General features: G+C 37.9%; 1 pseudogene; it reads right to left on the reverse strand.

Annotated features, from left to right (window-relative positions):
* Positions 1-19,833: 19,833 nt before the first annotated feature.
* LOC131274484 (olfactory receptor 4C3D-like) lies at positions 19,834-20,750 on the reverse strand (annotated as a pseudogene).
* Positions 20,751-23,082: the final 2,332 nt, after the last annotated feature.

The following is a 23,082-nucleotide window of genomic DNA, read 5'->3' on the forward strand; positions in this document are numbered from 1 at the left end:
CAATAAAGTCACTTTTCCTTCCTAAAAATAATAAAATGTTTAAAAATAAAAAAATTTAAAAATCAACTTTATTGATCAATAAGCATGAAGTTCATCTGAAAAACTAAATAAATAAAACCTCCCAAATAAGAAAAGCCCTGGGCCAGATGGCTTCATAGGTGAATTCTACCAAGCATTCCAGAAAGAATTAACACCAAACATGCTTAAACTCTTCCAAAATCGAAACAGAAAGAACATTGCCTAACTCATTCTATGTTGCCAACATTACCCTAATACCAAAGCCAAACAAAGACACCACAAGAAAGGAAAATTACAGAAGTATCTCTTTAATTAACCTCAATGAAATAATTGCTAATAATATTCAACAGCACATCAAACAAATTATATAACATAACCAAGGGGGTTTCATCCCTGGTATGCAAGGATGTTTCAACATAAGAAAATCAATTAATGTAATACACCACATAATCAGATCGAAGGAAAAATCACACGAATATATCTATAAATGCAGAAAAAGCATTTGACAAAATAGAGGATCCTTTCTTGATAAAAACACTGCCAAAAATATGCATAGAAGGAAACTTTCTCAACATGATAAAGAATATGTTTATGAAAAAACCCACAGCTAACATCACGTACAATGGTGAAATCCTATAATCTTTCTCTGTGCTTTCAGGAACAAGACAAGGATGCCCACTAGCAGCCATCCTATTTACCACTGTGTTAGAAGCATTTGCTTAAGCACTGATGCAAGAACCGGATATGAAAGGCATGCGTTGGAAAGGAAGAAGTCAAAATTTCACTATTTGCAGTCAACATGATTGTATACATAGAAAACCTTGAGATATTTACAACAAAGCTTCTAGAACTTATAAGTGAGTTCAGTAAAGTCACAGATTAAAATACCAATGTGCAAAAATCAGTATCACTTCTGTACACCAATAATGAGCAATCTGAAGAGGAAATTAAGAAACAAATACCATTTACAATAGTAAATAAAAAATCAAATACCTAGGAATAAATTCAACTAATGATGTAAAAGACTTATACACAGAAAATTACACAACACTGTTCAAGGAAGTAAAAGAAGACAAATAAATGGAAGAATATTACCTGTTCATGCATAAGAAGACTAAATATCATTAAGATGTCTAGCATACCCAAACTGATCTACAGAATTAATACTATCCTAATAAAAATCAACACAGCATTTTAAAAAATATTTATTTATTTATTTCTCTCCCCTTACCTCCAGTTGATTGTCTGTTCTCTGTGTCTGTTTGCTGCTGCTTCTTCATCTGCTTCTGTTGTCAGTGGCACGGGAATCTGCGTTTCTTTTTTTTTGTTACTGCGTCATCTTTTTGTGTCAGCTCTCCATGTGTATGGCACCATTCCTGGACAGGCTGCACTTTCTTTCATGCTGGGCAGCTCTCCATTCCTCAGCAGGCTGCACTTTCTTTCATGCTGGGTGGCTCTCCTTATGGGGCACACGCCTTGTGCGTGGGGCTCCCCTATTCGGGGGACACCCCTGTGTGCCAGGGCACTCCTTGCACGCATCAGCACTCCACATGGGTCAAGGATGTCCCAGGTTTGAACTGCCATCCCCCCATGTGGTAGACAGATGCCCTAACCACTGGGCCAAGTCTGCCACCCAGCATTTTTTAATGAACTAGAAAAACTAACTATGAAAGTTATTTGGAATGGAAAGAGCCCCTGAATAGCCAAAAACATATTGGAAAAGAAAAATGAAATTGGAGGAGTCATACTACCTGACCTTAAACATACTACAATGCTATGGTGATCACAATGGCATGGTATTAGCACAAGGATAGAAATATTGACCATTGGAACAAAGTTGAGAGTTCTTATATAGATTTTCACATATATAACCATCTGATATTTTACAAGAATAGCAAGCCCACTCAGCTGGGAGAGAATGGCCTCATTAACAAATGGTTCTTGGAAAACTGGATATCCATATGCCAAAGAACTAAGAGGATTACCAGCTCACACCTCATACAAAAATAAGCTGAAGATAGATCAATGAACTAAATATAAGAGGCAAGACCGTAAAGACCTTGGAAAACAATGTAGGGAACATATACAGGACCTTATAATAAAATGGCTTCATGAACTTCCCAACCAAAGCATGATCAGCAAAAGAAAAAAAATAGAAATATGGGTCCTCCACAAATTAAAACCCTTTGCCCCTCAAAGGATTTTATCAAGAAAGTGAAAAGACAGTCTACCCAATTGCAGAAAATATTTGGCAGCCATATATCTGATAGGAGACAAATATCCTGCATCTATACAGAAATCCTGCATTTTGAAAATTAAAGACAAAAAACACATTATTAAGTGAACAAGTGATTTGAACAGATGTTTCTCCAAAGGAAAACTACAAATGGCTAAAAAACACATGAAAAGATGCTCAAAATCACTACCTATTATGGAAATGCAAATCAAAATTGAGATACCATCTTACTCCCCCTGGAGTAGCACCTATTAAAACAGAAATCTACATGTGTTGGAAAGGATGTGAAGGAATGGGAACACTCATCCACTGCTGGTGGGAATGCAGAAGTATCCAGCCATTCTGGAGAACAGTTTGGTAGTTCCTCAAAAATCTAGCTATAGATTTGCCATATGACCCAGCTATTCTACTGCTGGGTATGTACAAAGTAGAACTGAAACAAGGACACCAACTGATACTTGCAAATCAATGTTCATAGTGGCATTATTCGCTATTGTTGAAAGCTGGAATCAACACAGATGTCCATCAACAGATAAATCAATAAATAACGTTTGGTATGCACATACAATGGAATATTACTCAGCTGTAAAAAGGAGTACACTATGAACACATGGGATAACAAAGATGAATCTTGAGGACCTTATGTTGAGTGAAGCAAGCCAGGCATTGAAGGACAGATACTCCATGACCTCTCTGATTTGAATTAAGCAAATCAAGCTGTCTCAGATAGTTAGAGACTGGATGTTAGGCTTACAGGAAATGGGGGAAAGAAGACAGTTGTGTGCTGATGCCTACATGGGTGAAATCTATGATAAATGGAGGTAAGTCGTTATGCAGGGACAGGATAGCATGGGGGTTTAAGGATACTATTGGGTGGGCTTTTCAGTCTTGAGGGGGCTAGGGCTGGGAGGATGGGTCAGATGGCCCAAGGAATTGGGGGAGGGTTGGAGTGTGCAGATGATAATGGGAGATTTTCGGGTATATGGCTGAAACTAATATGTTGAGAAAACTCTTTAGAAAATAATGAAGGGTTACTTGTTTAAGGTGCTTATTGGGAGGCATGTGGCACAGGGGTAGGTTTCTAGGCAGTGTGTGAGTGCTGATCTTGTCATAGTCTGTTATGTCATTGGGTGGAGATGTGTACAATCAGTGGGAAGGTGAACCCCCATCCTCGGGTGGCCTGATGTTCTCAAACAGAGAGAAATGTGTCACTCAAGAGCATTGGTGGCTCCCAATTGGGGAAGACAGTCTAGGGTTTTAAGACCTCAACATTGTATCAAGTATCTATGAATCTGGTCCTTGATGCAGTGAAGCTTGGTTCTCATTGTGGGCCCTGAAGGGAGGGGGAGAAGAATAGAATAGTTAGAAACAGGGGTAATTGTGGGGCAATGAAAGTGTTCCACAAGATAGTGCAATGATGGATATAGGACATGTTAAATTTCACCAAAAATTTATTAAAATGTAAACCATAATGTACTTAAAAATTCAGAAAACTGTGCAGTCTAAGATATAAACCATAATGTAAGCCAAAATGGAACCATTATTAATAACTATACTTCAATATCTGTGCATCAGCTGTAGCAAATATGACATGAACATGTAAAAAGATCATTGCTGGGGAAGGGGAAAAGAGTTTGATGTTGAATATATGGGATTCCCCGATATTGCATATGTGACTTTACTTTGATCTAAATCTTTTTTGAAGTCAAAATTAAAATTTGAAAAAAAAAGAATGTAGACACTGAGGAAGGAATGAAAGAGATTGCCTTGCCATTGTACATACAGGGCAACACCAACTGCAGTGATGAAAGACAAAATGTCAAAAACAAAGTTTTATGATATCTTTCATTTTTAATACCCCAATTTATTTCTTACTTTATTTTACTTTTTCTAAATTAGTATATATTATATTTCTAATATTTAATCCTATCGTTACTGTTTCATTTTACTACTAATCTAATTTGGCAATATTTTAGGTTTCATTTTGAAGAAGTTTTGGATATCAGAGAATTCAAACTATGACAGGGGAGGAACACCAGTGTGGGGTGTTATTGATGGGGGACTCATGGTTGGGAGGGATTTCTCCAGGGCATGTGTATGGGAAATATGCAAATGTTCAGGTGTTCATTGGATGTTGTCATAGGTGGTAGAGTTACAAATGACAACTGAGGAAGTGTTGACTTCCAAGCCAGGGGAACATTGTCATTTCTCAATGGAACAGCAACAATACCCTGAGTGCAAGGGCAAAGTTCAGTGAAGAAAGATGGTCCAATGATGGGCCCTTGATACTGATGACTATGCTTATGAGCCTATGTGCCTGAAATTTCAATTAAGGCCTAGAGCTGCAGAATACCTAAAAGTTTCCTCCTGAGAGCCTCCAAGTTGCTCAAATGCGACCACTCTCTAAGCCAAACTCAGCATATTAATGTATTTCCTAACCCTCAGCATGGGGCATGACTCCCAGTGTTGAGACTCCATGACTCTTAAGTATTACTACTCATCATCAGCTGGTGATGCACCTATGAAAAGATCTTTAATTAAAGGGGATGTAGTAAAGACAACTGAATTTAAATGACTAGGAGACTTCAAAATGTGTCAGAAGGTCATTAGAGGGGTCACACTTATGCATATCTCAGCAGGATCCCAGAGATAGCCAAAGTAGATAAGACCCCAGGTACTGGCTCTCCTGAGTGCTATGGAGACACAAAGGTTCTAGGGTCATGGCAGTTGGCTCTGGAATTCAGTGCCTTGTCAGGGTGCCCTACTTTGGAATTTGTATTCCTGAGTGTGATGGTGTTGGTCTCAGATGTGATTTTTCTACACATGGCTCTTCAGACACTTTTACTGAACCTGTGGTTGATACTGGGGTTGGTGTATACTTAGGAGACTTGAACCTCTGGACAGGCCATGTTCCAGATAGGCCCTGAGCCTCACCAGAGTTGCAGCACCTACTCACTGGTTCCTTAGACTCCCCAGGTCAGCTAACAGGGAGGTGAAATGGTCAACCACCACACCAGGGATCTGAGAGTACTTACAATTGCAAGCAGAAGGATCATATGCATCAGTCATTTGGTTTCTAAGCCTACTTTCAATTTAGAGGTAGAGGTGACATCACCATCCAAGGGTCCACAGGATGGAGGAATAAAATATGGTTTAAGAGGGGACTTACTGGTGTTCTACTATAGAATGATTATGACTCTAGAAATGGAAGAAATTGTATCATTGATGTGGAGACAGTGGCCACAGTATTTGCTGAGGGCAAGGAAAGGGAAGAAGAGATGTGATGTGGAGGCATTTTTAGGACTTGGAATTGTAATAAATTTTATTGTAGGGACAGATGCTGGACATTGTATATTCTGCCATAACCCACTGAATGAACTGGGGGAGAGTGTAAACTATAATCCACGTGGTGTATCAGTGCTCCAAAATGTATTCACCAAATGCAGTGAATGTGCCACACTTATAAAGAGGTTGTTGATATGGGAGGAGTGGATGTCAGGGGGGTGTGAGGTATTTGGGAACCTCTTATATTTTTAATGTACTATTTTGTAATCTATGTATCTTTAAAAAGTAATTAGAAAAAAAGGAAATAAATGTAATCTCATTCTACTTAAAATATAATTGACATAAAATAGCTGGCTACTTGGTATCCATTCCTGTTCTTCCTGATTGACACAGGTTTTAATTTTCTTGTCGTGCTTTTATGCTGACTTTCCAGTGTGTAGGCCAATGGAATGACTGATGAAAGCATTTTACTTTCCAATCTTCTTGCATGTGGTCTTAGTTTGTCCAATCAGGTTGAACTACAGGTGTCATGCTAGAAATTCTGGGGCAGAAGAACTCTCTCTTCCCCTAGGATGGAACAAGAAATATATGCCCTTGATAATATCAGATAATTCTCCCATGACTGCATGAGAAACTGACTTGTGATGGAGCTAACACCCTTAATGGCAATGCAAAGAGAAAAGAAGAAATTGAATCCTTGAGAATTTCCCAAAGATACGGCCAAATAATATCTTCTATTATTTCACATAAAAGGAGATAGTCTCCAGGCAATGAAAATGGTGGTGTAAGATGTACCAAATTCAATTCTTTAATGTCGCAGTGTGGGCTCTCCCGGAGGGCCGCTGCAGGGGCGGTGTGGGCTCGGGCGGAGGGCTGCAACACACGGAGGGGCCTTCTGAGAAGGCGCTCCGGGGCCGGCAAGGTGCGGAGGACGCGCGATAGGAGGAAGACTACCGAGGAGACCAGGATCTGTGCACAAGTCTGATTTATTCAGGAAGTACAGCGGTTAATAAAGGGCAAAGATGGGGGAGGGGCAGGGGGCGTGGCTGGGGAGCGGCAGACGGCTGATAGGTTCGTGCAGGGGTGCATCACTGGTTGCGGGCAGAAGACAGGGTAGCCAGGGTTCTCGGCAGCAGCGAAGCGGGGCTGTCATGGCGCGGCGGTGGCCCTCGGGGGAGAGGTGGGGTTAGGCCACCGACGGGGAAGCGGGTGCAGCTGGGCAGAGGGGTGGGCAGTACGCCCGAACCCCAAGCGGAGGGCCTTAACGCCCGTTCCCGCCACCCGGGTCCGACTCGCACCGGCGCCTGGAGACGAGCCGACCCTTGCTGTCACCGCGCTCCCACATGGTGCCACCCTACACTTTAACATAATATTTAAAGAACTAGCATAAAGAGGAAAAGTCATCATCCTTAAAACTTGGAAAAACAGTAAAAAATTTGCAGCTACTGGGGGTGATAAAAAGAAAACACAGGTTTAAAAATAATAGGAGGTCTTCAATGTTAATAATACTCACTGTGGCGGATAGGGTTTTCTGTGTGTTATTTGTCAATTGAAGCTAAGCTGGAGATAATGTGGGGACTGTATACCAGTGATTTTGGTGGTGGATGAAGATTGTGGTTACTAGTGTAAGAAAATTCTTCCTTTACAAATGGTAAGTATTTGATGATAGGTGGGAAAATAACAACAAATATTATAAATGGATAATAGTTAAAAGTAATATTGTAATCTTTTTGCAGCAATGCAAAAGAAGGCAATTCTAAAGGACAGCAATAGGCCATAAGGGGATATGTTGTTGTTGTTTTTCTTTTGAAGTGATGAAAGTGTTCTAAAATTGACTGAACTCATGACATTACTACATTGTGATGAATATGAGAGCCCCTGAGTATAAAATTTGAATGGATTGTACAAAGCATGGGACAAAAAGCACAATGAATCCTGTGGTCAAAGATGGACTGTGATTAAGAGAACAAGTATGAGAACATTCTCTCATGAACTATGTCAAATTAAAATAGTAATACAGGGTGTAATTATCTGGGAAGTCGGGGGAGGATACAGAAAATGTAAGATATTGATTATAGTTAGTAATATTATTTTTTACATTGTTTCATTTAATTTTTCTTCAATGTACTTTTTCATAATTTAGGATGAAACCCAAACAACCAGACTGAGAGAGCTCTCTGGAGATAAACAAGACCTATGCCTAATTGCTTAGAGCTGAGCTCTGGCAGATGGTTTCAGATTATGGAGGAGAAGACAGAGACCATGGCAGAGAGCAGTGGCCATCTTGCTTTGTCATGTGGGCAAGCATCGGGATCAAATGTAGCTGACTGGTGAGCAAGCACCTATTAGGGTGCCTTAATTTGAAGTTTGCATGAGCTTTTTAAGGTTTACCCCCCACAAAAAACTCCTTAAAAAAGACAACAAATTTTGGTATGTTGCATCAGCAGCTATCTGGCAAACTAAGAGTCTAGCCAAGGGTTGCCAATGTTTTTGATCTTGTAGAACAAACTTTCAGTTTTTAAAAATTCTCTCTATTGATTTTTGTTCACAATTCCACTTGTATCTTCTCTGATCTTTGTTACTGTGTTCCTTCTGTTTTCTTTGGGAATAGTTTGCTCTTCTTTTTTTCTATTTCTTCTGTCTGTGTTTTTAGTTCATAGATTTCAGCTTTTTCTTCTTTTCTAATGAATGCATTAAGGCCTATAATTTACCCTTTCAGCAGTGCTTTCACTGAATCCCATACATTTTAAAATATTGTTTTCCCATTTTCATTCATCTCAAGGTATTTACTCATTTCTATAGCAATTTCTTCTTTGACCCCCTGAACATTTGAGTGTTCTTTTTAATCTGCATATATTTGTGAAGTTGGAATTGTTCTACTTTTTGATTTCCAGCATTATTCCATTATGATCAGAGAAACTACTTTGTATAATTCCAATCTTTAATAGTTTATTGAAATCTGTTTTTATGACCCAGGATATGGTCTATCCTTGATAAAACTCCATGAGTTCTTGAGAAGGATACATATTGTGCTGTTTTGGTGTGCAATGTTCTGTATATGTCTATTAGCATTGCTTAATTTATCATATTACTATATCTCTTTTTCTTCATTGATTCTTTGCCTAGATGTTCCATCCCATGATGAGAGTTGTGCATTGAAGACTCCAATTATTATTTTAGAGAAAAGTATTTCTCCCATTAATTTGTCAGTGCTTGATCATGTAATTTGAGGCATCTGTTTAGGTGCATATAGATTTATGATAGTTATTTTTTTCCTGGTGAATTACAATTTTTGTTAATATATTATGTCTTTCCATGTCTGTAATAACAGCTTTACTTATATAGTCTATTTTATCTTACCTAGGTATAGATAAAGCTGATTTATTTTTCATTTAATGTATGTGTGGAATATCACTTTCCATCCTTTCACTTTCAATCTATTTGTATCCTTGTTCCTAAGGGGATTCTCCAGTAAATAGCGTATAGATGAGCTGTATTTTCTTATCCGTTCCACTAGTCCATGTTTTTTATTGAGGAGTTTAATTCATTAAAAATTCAATGCTATTACTGTAAAAACAGTTCTTAATTCACTTATTTTGACCTATCTTATTTTTCACCACTCTTCTTACATTCTTCATTACTTACCCTTATATAATCTTCATTTCTGGACTCTCTCCCAAGTTTCTCTCTCCCATCTTTTCATTTCAGGCTGTAGCACTCCCTTGAGTATTTCATGCAAGGTTTGTCTCTTAGATAAAAACTCTCTCAGTTTCAGATTATCCGTTACTATTCTAAACTCACCCTCCTTTTTGAAAAATAGTCTCATTGGATAAATGATTAATGGCTGGCACTTTTCTATTTCAGTATTCTAAATAAATCATAACACTGCATTCTTGTCTCCATGATTTCTGGTGAGAAATCAGCATTTACTCTTCTTGGGCATCCCTTGTATGTGATGAATTGGTTTTCTCTTGCTGCTCTCAAGGTTTTCTTTTTCATTTGACATTCTAATTTGTATATACCTCAGAATAGTTGTATTTGTGTTTATTTGGATTTAAGTATGGTGTGCTTCTTGGACACAACTATGTCCTTCAATAGGGTTGGGGGATTTTCTACCATTATTTCCTCAATTATTCAGTCTGTTCCTTTTCCCTTTTCTTCTCCATCTGAGACACCCATGATACATAAGTTTGTAAGTCTCTTGCTAACATTTAGTTCCCTGAGATCCTATTCAATTTTTTCCATTCTTTTCTTTAACTTTTTTTTTTTTTTTTTTTTTTTATGGATTTGCTTTTAGAGACCCTATCTTCAAGCTCAATGATTCTTTCTTCTGGTTCTTGAAATCACTATTGTGTGATTCCAGTGTATTTTCAGTTTCATTTATTATGACTTTCATCCCCATAAGACCTGCTATTGTTCAATATATGCTTTTTAATTCTTTTTACCAGTTTCTTCTTAATAATCTTAGTATCTTTAGCTATCTTATTGTATTTATAACAGAGATAGGTTTGCACATCTGTGATTAGTTGTATCAAGTCCTTTATATCATCTGAAGATTTGATTTATTTAGATTTAGCCATCCTGTTAGGTATGGCTTTAAAATTTTTTTGTTGGTTTCTCAGTATCTGATTTATTTGTAGTATTTATGTGCTCATTTTCTCTGTTTAGTTTGGGGTTTTCTATATAATTGAATTTGTGCTAAAGCCCCTCTTTGACACTGGTTAAATTTATTTTGGAAATTATAATGCTTCAAGTTTAGCCATCTGAATTTTTTCAGCTCTTTTCCATCTGTTTCTTGAAATTTCTCCTTTGCTAGGGGCATAGTATGTAGCAAGGATTCAACTGATACTGTTAGATATTGTGGCTGAAGGTATCATTGTTGCTCAGGTACTTATGAATCTCCTACCACCTTTCTTCCTGCCTGGGGTTGGTATGGATCCACACCCATGTGTAGCAATCCAAACTGTGCAGGACAAAAGTGTATTTAATTGCCAGTGAGACACCTGAAGTCCCACACTACTTCTTACCCTCCCTGGGGTGGGGTTAGAGTAACTGGTGTGGGTAGTAAACTAATGGATGTGTTACAAAACCAACCAAAGCTACCCACCCAGCATCCCTTCTCCCCTGCTAGGGACAGGGGTGGAGTCACAGTTAAGTCCAACAATTTAGTATGTCTTTGCTGGGGAAAAAAAACTGTCATTTCCTAGAGAGTCTGAGGGAACACTATCCCTCCATGTGCCCTGTTTTGGGAGAAATGGAGCAAATGGTGTGTCTAAAAATCTATTCCATGTTGTCCAAAACCACTCATAGTTGTCCAGAGAACATGAGAAAGCATCAGTCTTTTTTCTGTCCTATTGGGGATGGGAATGTAACCACAGGTGTACCTGACAATATTGTCTCTGCAGGCTAAAAGTGCCTGTACTTGACCAGAGAGGCTGAAGAAACACTGCTCCCCATCCTGTCCTACTGGGGGCAGGGATGTAGCCACAATGATGTAGGACAGTCTAATCCATGTGGGATGAAATTGACTACAGTTGCCTGGAGAGTCCTGTGCAAGTTCCCTACCTTCCTCCCTGTTAAAGTCAAAACTGGAGCCCAGGATAGGGCAGTAACCTCATCTTGGTGGAAAAAAGCCAGTCATTACTATCACTAAGATTTTCAAGCTGCCCTGATTCCCCTTATGCTGGGGGCATTGTTTCAATAGAAGCTACCAACCTCTTTCTGATTTGGACGGTTTCAAACTTTAGCTGTACTTAGAACTAGACTTTAGCCAGTCAAATTTACAAATCAGTAGCTGAAGTAGTTTCTTCCTCCTGTGTTTTTTGGAAAAACGCTTCCAACACCAGCCAGGAAATAGCTCCTAAGACATCTTTCCCTGCCAGTGGGGGATGGGTGCCAGGTTCTGATCATGTTGTGCTTTACTGATGAATCTTTTCAGAAGACATGCAGTCTCTTTCCATTCCTCCAAGAATGTTGTAGGATGGTCTTCAGGCCTCCTGTGTCCCCAATATAGGTGATTTAGGTAGATATGGCTGATTATTAACTACACTGTAGGATGAGATGATCCTTGGAATTCCCTAATATCTCATCATCTTATCTTCTATAGTACTTATATTCTTCAGTTTCCCCATTAAGGAAATTATTAGCATATTTCATGGCACCACTGATTCAGTGTCTCCTTGAGTGGACATGACTATTAATAGTCAGAAGGAGCTGTGGAAACCATCACAATTCCCGGCTTTTGTCACCCTCCATTGTCCACAATGTTTTACACTGCCAGAGTTTAGAGGGACCAAGTGTGCTCAATTCTGCCCAGTAGTACATCAAAAATGGGGAATGAAGCTCACTGACTGAGACCATTCAGGAAATGAGAGAGGGACACTGATCATGGAGAAGACTCCTGTAGTTTTAACATCATTTCTATTTAATGCTAAGTTGGATCTAACCTTGTTTCAAATATTCAGCTATGTTATGGGAGCTTGTCAAAGCTGGAAATACAAGAGTTTCTATCCAGGCATTGGGTGCATCAGACTCATCCGCTTTGCAGATTTTTAAAGAGAGATGGAAATTAAGACAGTGGATGCCCTTTTATGGTTTCTAATATAGACTGAGACTTATTTCTCAATCATTTCTTCTAGAGGGTTAGGCTAATGTCTACTACCCTTTGTCACCAGCCTGAAGATCAGAAATTGCCCTGAATTTTCATTTTAAGTTATCTGTGAATACTACAACCCATATACATTTTAGAATGCTGCTAGATGGCCATTCTTTGGAAGTATGACCCAGTTATTTCTATCCTCAATTCCATATTTAATTTTGTTATCAATAAGAAAGGAAATCTCTAAGTCAGTATCTGATCCCAAACAAAGAAATGATAATGACCATATCAGTGTAGTATGAGGATGTAATGATTTTTTTATAACTTTATTTTTTACACTTAATAATTGAAAATATAAACACAAAATTAAAATAAAAGAGGTGAATAAAAACATACAGGTTGTGTGGGGAGTTTCCGAACACTGAGAGGGCTGTTTCAGGGGCTTGCAGTGTGGGAGGAGTCTGGAAGTCGATTTGGTGAGACAGTGATGGAGGAGATTCTTGTGAGAGGTGGAATTTTGGGTTTCTGACTCGGAGGTCAGAGATTCTGGCTGGAGCCACTCCCCCTAGGGCTGGTGGCCGTGCTACAGCAATCCTGGGATCTTTGTTGTGTGGGGAGTTCCCAAACCCTGAGAGGGCTGTTTTGAGGGATTGCAGGATGGGAGGTGTCTGAAAGTTGATTTAGTGAGACAGTGATGGAGGAGATTCTTGTGAGAGGTGGAATTTTGGGTTTCTGACTCAGAGGTCAGAGATTCTGGCTGGAGCCCATCCCCCTAGGGCTGGTGGTTGGACTATGGCAGTCCCTGGGAACTTTTTTGTGTGGGGTGTTTCCAAACCCTGAGTGGACTGTTTCAGGGGATAGTAGGGCAGGCAATGTCTGGATGTCAATTTGGTGAGACAGTGATGGAAGAGATTCTTGCAAGAGGTGGAACTTATAGTTTCTGACACAGAGGTCAGAAGTTCTCAGCTGAACCCTTCCCTCAGGGCATCTGCAGCAGTCCCTGAACTCTTTGTAGTGCAGTGGCACCCCCAGCAGGCTGTTTTAGGGGATTGCAGGGCAGGAGGTGTCTGGATGTTGATTTGGTGAGACAGTGACAGAAGAGATTCTTGTGAGAGGTGGAATTTTGGGTTTCTGACATGGAGATCAGAGATTGCAGGTGGGAGCCATTCCCCTAGGGCTGGCGCCCAGCTGCAGGGATCCCTGAAGGCTGTGTTGTGCCACGGTGCTCCCAGGACCCCTGTTAACTGGATGCATGTTTCCCAGGTCTGAGTCCCCTAAATCCTGGTGGCCTACATTCCAGAGACACACACACCTTGAGTCTGCAGTGTCACAGACATCCCATCCCTGAATCCACCACACCCTGAGGTCCATTTGAGGTCCTTGATTACCCTAGCCTTCAGCATTTGTGTTTTTTTTTTTCTTTTTCTTTTTTTTTTTTGTCTTGGTTGCTAATACTGCCTTGTCTCCTGATCTTTTCTCCCATTTTATTGCCCAAGGTTCTTTATCATTTATTTAGTTTTTTTCACCTTCTCTTTTTCTTGCTTGTTTCCCTCCCTTTTCTTTGCACACCCCCTTTTTTCCTTCTCTTTTTTTTTCTTTTCTCTCTTTTAGCTAGACAAAGAAGGTAAGGAACTGATTAAACCCGTCAAGATAAAATGATGACCAGACAGCAACAAAAAACTACAAACCAAATCAGTAATCAGGAAAACATGGCTGAATCCAATGAACAAACTAAAAACCAGGAAGGGGAGCAGAACATCAGACAAGTAATTAAAGATCTCAAAACATATATTGGAGACCAATTTAATGAATTAAAGGAAGAGATTAACAATGTGATGAAACATTTGGAGAGGAAATTGCGGACATATGCAAAAAGATAACAGATATGATGGGGATGAACACCACAGTTCAAGAAATCAAAAATACACTCGCAGCAAATAGCAGCAGATTAGAAGAGGCAGATGAGAGAATTAGTGATGTGGAAGACAATACATCTGAAATCAAACAGATAGTAGAACTGATCGATAAAAAGATAGAAAATTTCTATTCATGAAATAGTGTGGTTAATAATCAAATAAAATGTGGCATTGGTGTGAAAAAAGTGGCCATGGTGGCTGTTGGGCGTGGAGAATGGGGGGAAGAGATGAGATGTGGAGGTGTTCTCGGGACTTGGAGTTGTCCTGGGTGGTGCTGCAGGGACAATTACCAGACATTGTAGGTCCTCCCATGGCCCACTGGATGGAACGTGGGAGAGTGTGGGCTATGATGTGGACCATTGACCATGAGATGCAGTGATGCTCAGAGATGTATTCAACAAATATAATGAATGTGTCATGATGGTGGAGGAGAATGTTGCTATGGGGGGAGTAGTGGGGTGAGGGGGGTGGGGGGGTACATTGGGACCTCATATTTTTAAATATAAAATTTTAAAAAATGAATTAAAAAATAAAAATAAAAAAATTAAAAAAAACCAACACTGTAAAAAAATAAATAAATAAAAAGATAGAAGAAAATCCAGCTAGGACTTAGGGACCTGAATGACAATGCAAAATTCACAAACGTACATATTATAGGCATCCCAGAAGGAGAAGAGAAGGGAAAGGGGACAGAAAGGGTTTTGCAAGAAATAATGGCTGAAAACTTCCCAAATCTACTGAGAAAGATGGATGTACATGTCCAGGGAGCACAATGCACCCCAAACACCATAAATCCCAACAGGTCCACACAATACGTATACTTGTCAAATTACCAATGCTCAAGAGAAAGAGAAAATTGTAAAAGCAGCAAGAGGAAAGAAAACCATCACATTCAAAGGAGGGTCAATAAGATTAAGTGTTGATTTCTCATCTGAAACATGGAGGCAAGAAGGCAGTGGTATGATATAGTCAAGCTAATGAAAGAAAAGAATTTCCAACCAAGAATACTCTACCCAGGTAAACTAGCATTCATTTTGGAAAAAAAAAATGATGGGGAGTTCAAAATATTCACAGATAAACAGAAATTGAAAAAGTATTCCAACAAGAACCCTTGCCTTCAAGAAATACTAACGGGAGTTCTGCAAGAAGAAAGGAAAAAACAGGAGAGGCAGAGTTGGAGAAGTGTGTAAGAGCAACAAAAAAGAGAAGGAAACAAACAAACAAAATATGACAAACACTAGTCCAATCAAAATATGACTAGCATAAATAATTCCTTGAAAATAATAACACTGAATGTCAATGGATTAAACTCACCTATCAAAAGATTCAGACTGGGACATTGGATAAGGAAATATGGCCCATCTATATGCTGTCTACAAGAGACACATCTTAGACCCAGGGATTCATGGAGGTTGAAAGTGAATGGTTGGAAAAAAATCTCAAAAGCAAGCAATAACCAAAAAATGTCAGGAGTAGCTATATTAATATCACTCAAAATAGACTTTAAATATGAAACAATTGTGAGAGACAAAGAAGGATACTACATCTTCGTGAAAGGAAAAATCTCTCAAGAAGAATGAACAATCATAAATCTTTATGCTCCTAACAAGGGTGCCTCCAAATATGTGAAGCAAACACTGGAAAAACTAAGTGAAAGAATAGATGCCTCTACAATTATAGTGGGAGATTTTAATACAACATTATCAACTTTGGACAGAACGTCTCAAAAGAGAATCAATAAAGAAACAAAAACTTTGAACAGTATATTAGAGGAGCTGGATCTAATAGACATATACAGATCATTTCATCCAAATACAGCAGGATATAAATTTTTCTCAAGTGCACATGGATCATTCTCCAAGATAGACCATATGCTAGGCCACAAAGAAAGGCTCAATGAATTCAGAAAGATTGAAATCATACAAAATAATATCTATTACCACAGTGGAGTGAAGCTGGAAATCTGCAAGGGCCAGAGGCCCAGATTTCACAACAAGATATGGAAATTAAACAGCACACTCTTAGAAAAACAGTGGGTCAAAGAGGAAATCTCAAAAGAATTTAATAATTACCTTGAAACTAATGAAAATGTTAAAACAACATACCAAAACTTTTGGGATGCAGCAAAAGCAGTACTGAGAGGGAAATTTATAGCCATAAATTCAATAAGGGTCAACTCAGACCAGCAGAATATCTCAGTCTAAATATAATACCAGGAGTTAAAAATGCTTTTTGACCTGAATCAAGGGGGAAATGGAAAGGACAAATGAGATTATATGGCTATGAGTCTCCAAAAAGAGCTGGGAGTTATCAGAGGGGTTGCCCTTATGCACACCTCAGCAGAGTCCCAGAGACAGATAAAGTAGATACAACCCCAAGTATTGGTTCTTCTGAGGGATACAGAGACCCACAGGTTCTATGGTCATGGCATTTGGAGTTCAGTGCCATGTCAGTTGGCCCTTCTTTGGAGTTTTTGTTTTAGTGTGATGGAACTAGACTCAGATGCGATCTTTCTTCACAAGCCTCTTCTGTTATTTTACCAGAACTGTAGTTGTTGCTGGGATTTAATATATACCCAAGGAACCTGAATCTCTGGACTGACCATATGATAGCCAGGCCCTGAGCCTCAACAGACTTCAGCTCCTATACTCTGGTTTACTGGACTTACCCCACTCAGCTAACATGGAGCTGAAGAAGGCCAACTACCACACCATGGAACCAAGAGTGCCTACAACTGAAAGCAGAAGGATTGCATCCCACATCCATGTGGAATCTAAGCCCCCACTTGACATAGATGTGGCATGGTCACAACCAATCCAAGGTCCACAGGATGGAGGAATAGAATATTAATTACAGTGGATTTACTGATATTTGATTCAGGAATTATTGTGATTAGTAATTGAAGAAAATGTGGCATTGGTGTGGAGAAAGTGGCCATGGTGGCTGTTGGGTGTGGGGAATGGGAGGAAGAGATGAGATGTGGAGGTATTTTCAGGACTTGGCATTGTCCTGGGTGATGCTGCAGGGACAGTTACCAGACATTGTATGTCCTCCCATGGCCCACTTGGTGGGATGTGGGAGAGTGTGGGCTATGATGTGGACCATTGACCATGAGGTGCAGCCATGCTCAGAGATGTATTCACCAAATGCAATGAATGTCTCATGATGATGGAGGAGATTGTTGCTATGGGTGGAGGAGTTGGGGGGAGGGGTGGGGGGTATATAAGGACATCATATTTTTTGAATGTAATATTTAAAAAAGAAAGACAACAATAAACAAAACTTACATTTCTCAATCAAACATACTGATACACGTAATTTTTAAAAATCATAGGATATATTGCACAATATATTTGGTTCATAGTAACACAATCATACAGTGTTTGTCCTTTTGTGTCTGGTTTGCTTTGTTCAATATAATGTCCTCTAGGTTCATGCAATGGCATTTTAAAATGGGAATTGGTTAAGGTAATTTAAAAGAATGTCCCCAAGTTTAAAGAGAACAGAGTGTAAACCCAGAATGTCAACTATAGTCTATGGTTAGGAACAAATGCCTATATATGTGTTCATCAATTTTAATAAATGTACCACTGTAATAAAAAATGTTAATGTGATAAAGCGTAGGTAGAAGGGGTGGGAAATATGGGAATCTCCTATATTTTTATGTAATATTTATGTATTCTACAGCTTCGTTGAAAATAATAAATAATTTAAAAATCATATCAGAATATTTGTGAACTTATGCTCTCAAAACATTGCCAGTGCAAAAGTAGAAGGAGGATAATCTGTTACAATGTTTTGGGTTGACTGCACATTTGAGGGTTTTAGAGTAACAGCTTTTCCATACACTTGAATTCCACTCTGTGATGTGGGAACAATAAGCAGTCTTACCTATTACGTGAGTTTAAATCTTAAGATCTTCTGGGACTCCTTTAGGATGATTCTGAGTGACAACCTTTATTAATTATCAGAACATAGTCATGTTTCTATCCTCTCTTTGACTAATATGTCTTATGAATAAATGTGAACAATAACTATGAATACCTCCTATGTGATATATTGTGAAAAATGACTTAGTACCTTAAAGGTACACAGAATTTTGTCTGATGTCTATTTAGTTTTAAATTATGATTTATTATTACCTGATAAGCTTACCAAGATTTCAAAATAAAAATTAACCCCCTTTTGAGAATTTTTAACAAATTACATAAAATACATGCAAGTTAATAATCATAAAGAAAAACTGAACTCATAATCCAAGAAACCAGTAGAAGTATTTTCAATCACTTGAACTTTGTGTGAGATATTCCACAAATGTCATAATATATTTCAACTTTTAAAAATCTTAATTATTATTACAATATCAAAAACTCTACAATTTGATTTTCATTAAAATAAAATAACATAATGCAAAAAAGCAAAAAATACCCAAAAACCAAAAATATAAAATAATTTTATTTTAAAGTTATCTACCGAATGTGACAATGGAAACTTGTTTACATAGAAGTAATTGCTCCAAAAGGTATGTAATTTGATGTGATAGTATAATTCACATCTTTCATTGTAGTACATTGATACTTTTATGGACCTTAGAAAATTATGATCTTAATCTATTCCATTCCTGTGAGTGTCAACATATTGTAAAAGGGACCTTCTAATTAGGTTTAGTCAGAGGACCTTCCTTTGGGTTAGATCACATCACTGGTGCATGACACTGGGTGGGGCTCAATCATCTTACTTGAGTTCTTTATAAACTGAAGTAATATGAAGAGAGGAAACTGCAAAGATAGAAAGACACAGCTCAATCAGAAAAAGAGAAGCCAAGAGAGAAGATCCTAGAGCTAGAAGCTGAAATCAGTGGATCACAGAAGCTCAGTGGAAACCACTTTAACCAGAAGGTCTAAACAAGGCCTGGAGAAGAGGGGAGAGATGAACCAATGCTGTCATGTGAGCTATTCCCTACAACTGTAGCTCCCTGAGAAAATACTTTTTAATGATGCGCTGCTTTGGACCATTTTTCTTACCATTAATAATCTTAGCATTTTTATTAAGTAAAGGAATGTTTACCTTTATTGATTCAAATGGCTTTTCAATTCTTGGTAAGAAGGAGAAGAAAATACTTCCTTTACATTCAAGAAATATTTGAACCATGAGGATATTTGAGTAAACAAGACCAAATTAAAGGTAAATGCAAATCATCTGACTTTGTTTTTATGCCAAGAAAAAGTTTACAGATAGACTTTGCATTTTTTCTTTTTTACTGTAGTTGGTGTCTCTCTTTTTTCTTTTGGGTGGTTTATGGTAACAAACAACAGCAACAAAGTTGGTGGTTCTTTCTCTCCTCAACTCTCCCCTGCCCCCCATATATCCATCTGACAATTGCTTCCTTTTTGCTTCACCAAAGGCAAAGTTAAAATAAAGGAAGTTCTGAGGCTAGGGTTCTGTAGAACAGTCATTTCATTCAAGTAACAAATGTGTGAAGATTTTAGTAAAACAGCAGTGAGACCGTGGAGCAAAACCTACCCTAGCAACATCAAAATGAGGATTTACAGTTCTTTCCATTGCATATCCTAGAATATGAATAACATACTTGAACTTTGAATCCTTGTTTAAGCACATGAAAAGCAATAAAATGTAGCTAGTGAAGTTTCTAGTCACTTTTAAATGCTCATAAAGTTAGTCTCTTATTTTTTCTTTGGTCAGATACCTGCAAAAATTGATAATCTGTTTTCACATTTACCAAAAAAATGTGTCAACACTTTCTTGGCATTATAATGAGTCTAAGTTTTTCTTGCTTTCAAAAAATTCCTCATGGCATTTTTCACCTCTGTGTTTCTCACTGTGTAAATGACAGGATTTAACATGGAGGCGAGGGTTGCAAAAAAAACAGTCACCAACCTGTCTACTGAGTCGGAGAACATGAGATGCATGTAGATGAATATACAGGTCACAAAAAAAGAGTACAACAACTGTATATTGGGATCCACATGTGGAGAGAGATTTGCACCATCCTTCAGGGCCATGGGATTTCATGGGGTGCAGAATGACAGCATAGAACATGAGTAACATGGACAAAAAGAGCAAGCCCGCACATAGCTGCACTATTGTTAGCCACCACCATCCCAAGCATGTACATGTCACTGCAGGCAAACTTCAGCAGTGGGAAGAGGTCACACATGAAGTAGTCAATGATATTGAGGCCACAGAAAGTGAAGTTAATCATGAAGAGAGTCTGCATGGTGGCATGAAGGATCTCCCCAATCCAGGCCGTGATCACCAGGTGACCAAGACTCTGTTGCATGATAGTCACATAATGCAGAGTTTTGCCGATTGGCACATAGAAGTCATAAGTCATGACAATGACGAGGAGGGTCTCTGATCCTCCCAAGAAGAGCTCCAGAAAGAGCTGAGTTGGGCAACCACCCAAGGAGATGCTTCTCTTCTGGTAAAGTAGGTCAATGATCATTTTGGTGGTTGTGATGTAAGTATAGGAGACATCTATGAAAGACAAGTAGATGAGAAAGCAGTCCATAGGAGAAGAAAGTATGGGGCTGAGAGAGATGGTGTGGACAATGAACAATTTGGCCAGCACAGTGAGTAGAAAAAAGAACAAAAAGACAATGAAGAGTATCTTCTGCAAATATGGATTCTGTGTGAGTACCAATAGAGTAAAAACTGTCACACCGTTAAGAGGCATGAGGTGATTTATTCAGGGAGTAACATCTTCCTGAGGGCTGAATCACCTACAAAGAGAAAAAGAAAGATACTTAAGTATGGAAGAGTTTTTGTGTGAACACCATAATACAGAAAAAAAGTAGTGACCACAATTGTGGACTGCATCTTCAACACCCTTCACAAAAGTAATTGCTTCAATTATTCATTCTCATGTCCTAAATGATGCTGTTTCCTTATCTTAAGACAACTGGTATTTATCATGTATAAAACACCTTTTCCAGACAACTATTTTATCTAAAATCTACTGAGAAAATATGGAGCTATATGTGTGAGGAGACCCGCAGTCTCTCTTTGTTCCAACTCTGTTTGACTTTCCTAAATCATGTCAGTGTCATAAGCTTCCAAGTCCTCTTCTGACATTTGAACCAATAGCTCTAACTGTAAAAAGAAAGGCATTGTCAACTGGACAAGAAACATCATAAACTACAGAATAAGGGAGTTTGTAAGTGGTAGGAAACACACTTCAGCTCCCTACCACAGCATATGCTAGTCACGTCTGTTTTCTCCTGGTGCAGAGTAGAATGTCAGAAGCAGTGTCTTTGGTGTCTGGCACTTAATAAATGATGAATAAATATTTGGAGAATTGCCACACTTCTTACTTCCCCATGCTTCTCAGTCCATAATCCTAGGAGCTCAAGTGGTCCTGTCAACCTGCTCTGTTTATCATTACCCACTACAGGAGAAAAAAAGAGAAACTTTTGAAAGGATGCTACATCTCAGTTTACAGTTCATAGCATATTATATAGGGTAAGTGTAGAAATATTAATTCTCTCTAGGAAAGAGTGCATTATCAGGTATTTGACTTCCAAGTTAATTATAATGCTGGTCAATTACTTTTGTTTATTTTAAAAATTTATCTTTCACATACAATTTGGTATATTCCAACTCAGGAAACTTACAGTTTCAATAGAAAGGGGGTAAAAATTTTTAAAAATCTCTTCATAAATTCTTCTCTCTATGAAGTTCTTATAAATAAAGGGAGCCCTTATGTTCAAAGTTTTAAAAAGTGTAAGTTTAACCTGGAGAACAGAAAGAAGTTTTTAAAGATAGATAGATAGTTTTACATAGATAAAATACTATATATTTATATATACGTACATATATAAACAAACACCCATTTATAAAATCTACCTGTTGCTTACATATTCACTAATCCAACAATTATTTATTGTACTTTCACTATGCATATGATTTATATGGTTGTCTGCACAGTCACAAAAATTCCTTGTTAAATGTCTTTGATACTTCCTCTCTACTCCCAGTATTTAATTGCCAAACAGCAATTGTTCAAACATCCATAAGATGAATGATCTTCCTAATTGTTTTATATTTCTGGTATATGCCCTTACATCCTCTCTTCCCATTCTTTCACAACATCCATCATCCATCATTGTTTAAAGAGTATCACATTATTTCTCAAATGGGATCATCATCCCAATTTGGAGACATAAATTCCCCAAAGGAAAAAGAGAAAAAAATGATAAAATTTATTATGCAAAACATATTTATATCCCTTCCAAAAAGAAAGAGATAAAAACATTTTGGTTTTAATTTGTTAAGATGAAAGTCTTATGTACATGTGAAAAGTGATACTGCTTCTTTGCAATTGTCTTGTACTAGGTGGATTCCCTGAAACATCTGAAAAGGGGTATAGTGTATGAAAAGTAGAAATAAGGTATTATTTATAGAAGTGATCTAGAAATAATTATCAAGAAATATAAATTACTGTATTTTTCTTTGAATCAATAATATTCATTCCAGGAATAGACCTTAAAGGAAAATATTTTTAAAAGGAGAAATCATTATTGACAAATATGTTCAACAAAATTATTAGCTGTGAAGAGGTAGAAAATGTGTGGACTGTCCAACATTAGAAAAATGGTTAATTAAAACTAGAATGCATTACTTCCAACAGTGAGTAGATTTTAAAAGAAATTTTTTAAAATATTGTCTAATATTGTAGGGTAATTCATGTCTTGTAATATTAGACAGGAAAATCTAGATGCAAATTTGAGTACATAATATGTAAGTTAAATAAATATCAATAGGGTAAAAGGAAAAAAGATCCCAAGATGCTATTTGTTAATTGGTGAGTTTAGGATCATTCTCTTTATCTTGATGCTTGCATGCTGAAGTTATTTAAAGTTCAAATTGTTGGGGCTTCAGTGAGTTTTGGTATGATTATATTATTTTTATGGTCCATTAAATCTACGATATATCTATAATTGTATGATTTCCAGAAATAAAATTCTCACCTGTGAACTTGTTTGACACAATTCCATGCCAGGACTCTG

Source organism: Dasypus novemcinctus, chromosome 19 (genome assembly GCF_030445035.2).
Source record: "Dasypus novemcinctus isolate mDasNov1 chromosome 19, mDasNov1.1.hap2, whole genome shotgun sequence".
NCBI lineage: Eukaryota > Metazoa > Chordata > Mammalia > Cingulata > Dasypodidae > Dasypus > Dasypus novemcinctus.